At 28.8% G+C, this 9031-nt stretch overlaps 1 protein-coding gene across 7 annotated transcripts in view; it reads right to left on the bottom strand.

The window, feature by feature from the left end:
• LOC139489725 (chondroitin sulfate N-acetylgalactosaminyltransferase 2-like) overlaps positions 1-9031 on the bottom strand; it is a 57215-nt gene that overhangs the window by 29769 nt on the left and 18415 nt on the right. For 3 of the 7 annotated variants that reach the window (XM_071276469.1, XM_071276470.1, XM_071276475.1), the window contains exon 6: positions 4270-4326. The exons of 1 other annotated variant lie outside the window; for it this stretch is intronic. The gene's annotated coding sequence lies outside the window, so the exon portion shown is untranslated. Of the gene's footprint in view, positions 1-4269; positions 4327-6341; positions 6576-8402; positions 8457-9031 lie in introns of those variants that run through there. 3 more of the 7 variants (XM_071276472.1, XM_071276471.1, XM_071276476.1) reach the window with 3 other exon arrangements.

Here is a 9031-nt window from a genome sequence, read left to right as displayed (position 1 = left end):
ATTTGGATTGTGATGAAATAGTTGACACAGCATAGGTTTCTGACACAGAATGAATGTGGTCTAATGAACTTAAAATATTTTTTTTGCCTTTGAGCAATTCACTATGCTGTTGAATATTAATCCTCTCAAAAAAATGTTTGAAGAAATTTTCTTTTTATTTATGAAATCTGAAATGAGAAAAATTTAACCCCCCCCCCCCCCCCCCATTTTTTTTCACATCCCCCTTTCCCTTTTTCCAAAACTGATCTCAATTCAAATTTCTAATGGAGTTTGCAACAATAACTACTCATTTAAATACATCATAAAATATTAAAATGTAAAAATAAAGTGCTTGTTATCACTGAATGGTTATCAGTTGGTAGTAAAAGTGAATTTTCATTGTATATTGTATAAAACAATAATTTAAGTTGATTCAACTACTATTCTGGACAAAGAAAGATAACTCTAATTGAAAATTTCTTGCTATTGCACAATATTGTGCAATTAGATATTTCTTGCTATTGTGCAATACTGTGAATTTGAAAATATTTGCTATTGCACAATACTGTGCAATTGAAGATTTCTTGCTATTTTGCAATACTGTGCAATTGAAAATTTCTTGTTATTGCACAATACTGTGCAATTGAAGATTTCTTGCTATTGCTGAATACTGTGCAATTGAAAATTTCTTGCTATTGCACAATACTTAATATAATAATTTTGAATCCTGATTTGAACCAACTTGAAAACTGGGCCCATAATCAAAAATCTAAGTACATGTTTAGATTCAGCATATCAAAAATGCCCAAGAATTCAATTTTTGTTAAAATCAAACTTAGTTTAATTTTAGACCCTTCGGACTTTAATGTAGACCAATTTGAAAACGGGACCAAAAATTAAGAATCTACATACACAGTAAGATTTGGCATATCAAAGAACCCCAATTATTCAATTTTTGATGAAATCAAACAAAGTTTAATTTTGGACCCCGATTCGGACCAACTTGAAAACTGGGCCATGCAATAATCAAAAATCTAAGTACATTTTTAGATTCAGCATATCAAAGAACCCCAAGGATTCAATTTTTGTGAAAATCAAACTAAGTTTAATTTTGGACCCTTTGGACCTTAATGTAGACCAATTTGAAAATGGGACCAAAAATTAAGAATCTACATACACAGTTAGATTCGGCATATCAAAGAACCCCAATTTTTCAATTTTTGATGAAATCAAACAAAAGTTCAATTTTGGACCCTTTGGGCCCCTTATTCCTAGACTGTTGGGACCAAAACTCCCAAAATCAAACCCAACCTTCCTTTTATGGTCACAAACCTTGTGTTTAAAATTTCATAGATTTCTATTTACTTATACTAAAGTTATGGTGCGAAAACCAAGAATAATGCTTATTTGGGCCCCTTTTTGGCCCCTAATTCCTAAACTGTTGGGACCTCAACTCCCAAAATCAATCCCAACCTTCCTTTTGTGGTCATAAACCTTGTGTTTAATTTTCATTGATTTCTATTTACTTATACTAAAGTTATTGTGCGAAAACCAAGAATAATGCTTATTTGGGCCCTTTTTTAGCCCCCAATTCCTAAACTGTTGAAACCAAAACACCCAAAATCAATCCCAACCTTCCTTTTGTGGTCATAAACCATGTGTCAAAATTTCATAGATTTCTATATACTTAAACTAAAGTTATAGTGCGAAAACCAAGAAAATGCTTATTTGGGCCCTTTTTGGCCCCTAATTCCTAAAATGTTGGGACCAAAACTCCCAAAATAAATCCCAACCTTCCTTTTGTGGTCATAAACCTTGTGTTAAAATTTCATAGATTTCTATTTACTTTTACTAAAGTTAGAGTGCGAAAACTAAAAGTATTCGGTCGACGACGACGCAGACGACGACGCCAACGTGATACCAATATACGACCAAAAAATTTTTAATTTTTGCGGTCGTATAAAAATGTGGTGCACACTTAATAACCAGCCTAACAGGTTATTTTAAAGTGTGCAGCACACTTTTGATGTTTTTTCGAATAGACAGAAAAAAAAATTAAAGGCATTCCTTATAATTCAATTAAAAATTCCATTTTAAACCAGAGTAAATCTTGAGAAAACATTGATGATTTTACGGTCACATGACTACATTATGTTTATGAGCTGATAGACAAAACACTGTCAGCCCATTAGAAGATGTCTTACATCCAAAATTAAATTATTTGACGTTTAATATAAAAAAATACATGTAGAAATGCAGAGCTTTCATGTAAGTTGAATCTCTGCTTTTAATGATTTGACACCTTCAAAGAAAACCATCAATGATAACATCATGGGGATTCTAAAATTTCAAATCTAATATGACAGTTAAGTGTTTAATTTGTCTTCACTTTTCACATTAATTTGAAATTTTTAGAAACTTGTATGAAAGTGCTTTGTGAACTGACCATGTATTGACCTTTTACTTTTTAATTGGATCGTTCAGGACCATTTAGAAAACTGATATTCAATTGTGACCTCATATTTCTCAAATAATCACTTAAACATATCAAAAGCAATTAGATAAAAAAAAAAAAAAAAACTTATGAGAAAATATCAAAATGCATTAAAATTTTTCTTTGATTAGTAATATTGATAATAGTTACATTTTTCTTCAGAAAGAAAATTATTATTCAATTTTATCAATAAAATGTTTAAAAATTGAAATAACTATTTATGCTTCTATAACATGAAAGACTTATGTCATGATCTTCTGATCTTATTTACCTGGCGCTAATGTAATTTTTGTCAATTTACGTTTTTAATATTATACCTTCATCAAATAGGATTTTCTTTAGACATTAAGTAGAAAGCTTTTTGATCTTTTTAAAGAAAAGATTTTTAAAATTTGATTTGAAGTTTCATAATGAACAAAAACAGTTTTTTTTTCTAACCTAACATTCATGACATTGGTATGATTCAATATTAAAGATTTAAACATGTATTTTTACATGAGAATCATTTGATGTTTACTTATATTGCAAATAATATAAACTAAAAACTAGTAAAGCACTAAATTAAGTGGGACAGATGATTTTCGTATTAAATTGTAAACAAGGGGCTTTAATTTTGCAGCAAATTTGGGTTTTTCTTACATTTATATATCGTCATTTTCAAAGCAAGTAAGGGAGATAACTCCCAAACAACAAAAGTGAAAATTATCAAACCCACCCTAGAATTCCATTTTGTCATGAAAAATAACATATTGAAATTTGAAATGGATTTGGTCAAATATTTCAAGTTATTGCATGGAATCTTTATAAAAAGCCATGTCAAACTAAATCAAGAACCATAACTTGAGAATAGTAAAAGTGACAATCATCAATATTGAATTAGACCTTTATTTTGACATCAGTACCATTATTAAAAATTCAAGGCAATATTATGTTAAATTAAATTATAACATTATAACATATTGAAAACATATTTAAAATAAAACAATATAAATGCAGAAGTGGTTATTTACCAAGAAAGATAAATTTTACCCAAATTTGTTCAATTCAGGAGAGGATAATTGATATACTGGATATTGCTGCAATTTTGTCAAGTGTTCAAACAAAGAGTTTTTAAATTTCGCAGGCAGTATGATGACTGAGCATGCATGAAAACTTATAAGACTGAGATTGATAACATTACATAAGTTCGAATATTTTTCTCAAAAATTGGCGTAAAATTTTGCAAAAAGATTGTTTCAAAGACAAATTTAGGAAATACAAAACACAGTATTTTTCTTGTCATTTCATTATTTTTTTTTTACTTTGAATGGTTTCAGAGGAGTTGCGGCTCAATGAAATCTTTCTTTTCCTTTAGAAGTATAGATTCCAAAGTTTGCTTACCAAATTATTACGGGAAATATATTCCGTAAATATCAATTTATCTCCAATGATTAAATTTTTGTTGTTCTATTCAATATTGTAACAAAGATTTTCTATCACCTAATTTATCATACTTTGTTCCCTCTCACCGCTTTTTTCTGGAAAATAGAAGATGATTGATTTTTCTACTTATGTCTATATCTACTGTAGAATCATAAATTTTCGTGGGGCTAAAATTTCGTGGTTTTGACTCTATATAAGATTTCATGGGGATTTAATTTTGTGGTTTCCAGTAAATGGAAGTGATATATGGAGATTAAATTTTCGTGGGGGTTTTAATTTCGTGGATATATTTTTTCCAGGAAATAAACGAAATTATAAATCGTCCACGAAAATTTCTGCTTTTACAGTATATATAATAGCTTTTATATACTAACCTTAGTGATGGTAAGGTATGTATTAGTCTGGAGTCTCTGGACTATATGTGATTATATCTGCAATATTAAGGGCATTTTCATAAAATTAATTTACATATAAAAAGTAAAAAATGACATAAGGTGTATGTGGAAATCTGCAATAAAAAAGACATTTTCATAATACGTTATAATAAAAGATATAAAAAGTAAAATTTTGACATCAGGTAGCAGTATCGTGACAGAGTATAACCATTCATTTAATTTAATTTTCTTATCTGGAATGTTTTGGGAAAACTACTAAACATAACAAAATATTGAAAAAGAAGTTTCTTTTGGGGGAAAAATTTAATTAACATTTTAAATTTGTGTCTTTTTAAAAAATAAAAATTTAAAAAATCTAAAAAAAATATTGAATTATGAACATCAAAATTTAAATATTTTTTAATAACTTTTAATAGAATTCCAAACATATTTCAAAATTAAGAAACAGTTAGAGTCGATAAAAATCAAAGTATATTTTTATTCATATTTAAAAGCTAGAAATAAAAATTAAATAGAAAGTTCTGACATTTTAGTATGTGACACTAAATGATAGTCGGTTACATCAAATATAATAGATAACTTAACCTTTTAACCTTAATTTCCACCTATGAAATACCTGTCCCTACTCATTAGATCTTATCTAATTATAGTAATTGTAGAGGTGACAAATTTTCTGGACAAAGTCGTTTATCACAGTCAGCCCACTGACATAATAACAAAATAACATTGAATAGAGACCTGATCAAAGATTGTAAACATCATGTAACATTATGTAGTATGGAGTTAAATTTATCAAAAAAATCTCAATGTTGACATGTACCTGGTCAAAGTACCTTTAAATTGTAGTGTATTGTAAAACCACCTATGGTGTAAATTTCATTATCTGATGTCACAACAAATGAATGTCAAAATCTTACAGGTTGAAGATTTTTTGGTCTATAAATATTTCTTAAAAATACAGGAAAATTGAAATGTCATCTTATATTTGAAATTTTGCATAGTGAATACCAGTTGTCAACATTTTCTTGAGGTGAAAACCCTGTTTAATTATGAAACAAACTTGTTTTCTTTTAATTTTTAAAAGACAAATATTTAATGGAGTCAATAGGAAATTAAAAGAATTCTTCATTAGCCTCTCAAATACCCATACCCATAGCCAGGGGGGTTTGAACAAACCCCCCCTTGAAAACAAATAATGACTGTTAAAGACAATGTTCTGTTTTAATTGTGACTGTTTAAGTCGAGTTTTTGAGGCCAAATAACCCCCCTTTGGAAATTCCTGGTTACAGGCCTGATATCAATAGACTGCCTTATATTATAATCTTAGGGCTACTACTAGAACAGAACAGGACAGTTGAGGCAATTTCCTACTGTTATGACTGTACTTACTGATGAATCAGGATGCCATACCATATTTTTACATTTAAATATGTTTTTATCTGTTATTTCTTTTTTATTGCATGTATTTTATAGGATCATACCAAGGGAGGTAATTCTATGTGAATCAAGCAAATTGTATTCACATGTCAAATTTCTCATTTTGATATTTGAAGTTTTCAAGTAATAGAACTAACACCTATTATGAAAGATTTACAAAAACTCTCAGCAGCATATTGTAATATGTATTGTAATTTGCAATTTTTAAATACAATGATAATCAAGTTCAATTTTGTGAAGATTGTTTTTCAAAAAATGAAATAAAAGTCCTGAAAAAATATTTTTACGCCCTATTATATATTCCATGTATATTAGCAATAAATAATTCCAACTTGTTAAAATTATCAAATAATTATCTTTTGTACATGCAAAAGTGTAACAAGACCTATTCTTGAGTACATTGGATACAGGAAGTACCAGTAAGACTTCATGTAAAACATATTTAGCGTACTAATAAAGATAAAAATACTATAGTATTTCCATGTCTATTGACCACACAGTGATAATAATTATTACTTTTAAACACTTCAAAGTCAATGTTCGTTTTTTTCAAACAAAAGAATAAAATATAAATTTTCATCAATGACGACAAAAACTAATTAAAAACATCTTACCAAGATCAAATTATCTTCACTGTCTTGTTTTTTTGGTGTTCAAATTACAATATCGTATTTCCAATAGACACCGATTATTCTATCAAGCAATTTACGAAATTATTGTCGAACAGGCAACACAGCTTAAGTTTGATCAAAACCAGTTAATTAAAAAGGTGCCTGGTTATTAAAGCTATAAACTGTATTATGTCAAACCTAATAAATATTTTGACTAAAGTATACACAAAGGAAATGGCTCATTAATCCTTATTACAAGTGTATGGAAGTCAAGGGACCACTTCATAAATCAACACATTAAAATAATAACTGAATCGGCTATCAAATATTGTGGATAATTAGTAAAACAAAACCATACATTACTAGGGTTAATAGTTCATGAGAAGATATGATACTGGATTACTTTTATTAAAACAATTGACCTTTTCAGGGTTGTTTCTGAAATAGTAAACTTACAATTCTCATAAAAATTAACTTGCAGGGAAATTTGAGAACATTTTTATAAGAATTAAGATGTGGAGTGTATGTAAATGGGAAAGCAATCCACAACACAATATCGCAATACTAGGGCTAATAACATGCTATGTCTCATAAAAATACCTTGCTTTGACCAAGACATTCTGAGATTGGTTTTAAACAGGCTATCTCATAAGGTTAAGGAAATTCTTGAGTCCTCATGGCTACTGGAGAAACCAACACCATAATTGTAAAGATTATTCTGATCTGTTTGTGTGAGCTGTGCTTGGCAGAGATGAAGCAAATAAAACCATCATTGACTTTTGTTTGAACCACTGAGGACCAAACTCAGTAACCCCAGACTCCAGTAAAATAGCCAACTACAAGACCAGACAAAACTGAGACTGAGTACTTACTTTATTGGGGCTTACAGAGAAAAGGATTACTATTTATTTCTTTTACTTCCTATTGATTTGAGAAAACATATAGTAAATAGCTCAATTATAAAGTGCATATATCATAACATAAAAGTGTAATGGATTGATTGACCTCAATGCACATGTTGTTTTTTTAAAGTATAATGTATTTTTAAACTAGAGTGTTAACATATTTGCCTGGGACTTTCTGAAAGGACAACACAACTTATCTTATTAGATTTAAATAAACATATTGTACAACGGCAGAGCATGCTTACACTTTGGAAACAACAGATGTCTCTTCCTGTTTTCATAGGAATTTACAGTTGTATATCTTAGACCATTAGACTAACTTCTGACAGCCTACCAAATTTGGAAAAAAATCAGTTAGGGTTAATATAGTTTCTAAAATGGAGAAATTCTTATTTATATGAAATTGAAAAAAGAAATTCTCTAAATTTGTTTTCAAATATAATTTGCACCTGTCCTAAGTCAGGAATCTGATGTACAGCAGTTGTCGTTTGTTTACATAATTTATACGTGTTTCTCGTTTTTTTAAATTTTATATAGATTAGACTGTTCGTTCTCACGTTTGAATGGTTTTACACTAGTAATTTTGGGGCCCTTTACAGCTTGTTGTTCGGTGTAAGCCAAGGCTCCGTGTTGAAGGCCACATTGACCTATAATGGTTTACCTTTTTTAAATTGTTATTTGGATGGAGAGTTGTCTCATTATGGCACACACACCACATCTTCCTATACCTATTGAAATTGACATTGCTTTTAATTGGATGATCATGCTCTTTAAATTTAGAGATAAGGTTTATCATCAAAGTTCTGCAAAATTCATACTAAAATCAAATATAAAACAATGAAAACCAAACCCCACAAAAATGAATAAGAGAATAAGAATAAAAATATTCATGTTCCAAGATAGGGCTCTTGATGAGCAGCATGACATTCACCCACACAAAACAAAACACTTTGATTTTGTGAAGGATTTTTTTTTTTACTTTGAAATGAAATATTAATTGTTCATAAATAAACCTACATATATTTCTAAATCCAAAATAAATCATGTGAACGTCTATTTTATTCCAGGAAAAACCAGAACCATCAATGACCATAAAAATGTTAAAAATAATCAGTTATTAAATATAATTAAATCAAAAAATATATTGATTTACATGTACCTTTCAATATGAATATATAACCCATCCAATTAAGTAAAACATATGTAAATTCTGTCAATATATAGAAAGGTGATTTGAACTTGTCAGATTTGTAAATATTTATGAACTCTGATAATTTATTGTAAATTTAAATCTACATTGTGTCAATATCTCAAATAGAGAAACAGGGTTACAATTGTAAAATTTCCCCCTTATTTAATGAAATTTGTTCAACCCCTGCGACACCTGATAAAAGTTATTCAAATTCATTTAATGAAATTGAATTTATTAGAAATAAATATGACATTCTGTCATTTGCTATTTGAAATGAAAAGACTTATTTTCTCATGATTAAATTTTATTATTTGATAAATGATTGACAAATAAAGAATTAAATAAAAAATGTTTGCCGAAATTAACGACATGTATAAAAAAAAAAGATGAATAACCTTGTCATGACATGCAACTGGTAGTACTAATTACATTTAGGTTGTGTAAAATAAATCTTGAAAGATACAATCAAGTTGTACAGTAAGTCCGTGCATTTTTATTGCGTAATTTTAATTTGAGGGACATATGGCACCAATGAACTTACATGCCAGAGGTTCGTAGGCAAAACTGTCAATAACAATACTAAGAAAATTATATAA

The sequence above is a fragment of the Mytilus edulis genome, chromosome 9 (genome assembly GCF_963676685.1).
Source record: "Mytilus edulis chromosome 9, xbMytEdul2.2, whole genome shotgun sequence".
Classification (NCBI taxonomy): Eukaryota; Metazoa; Mollusca; class Bivalvia; order Mytilida; family Mytilidae; genus Mytilus; species Mytilus edulis.
The sequence above is the reverse complement of the archived record's forward strand: the minus strand, read 5'-3'. Positions and strand labels throughout refer to the sequence as shown.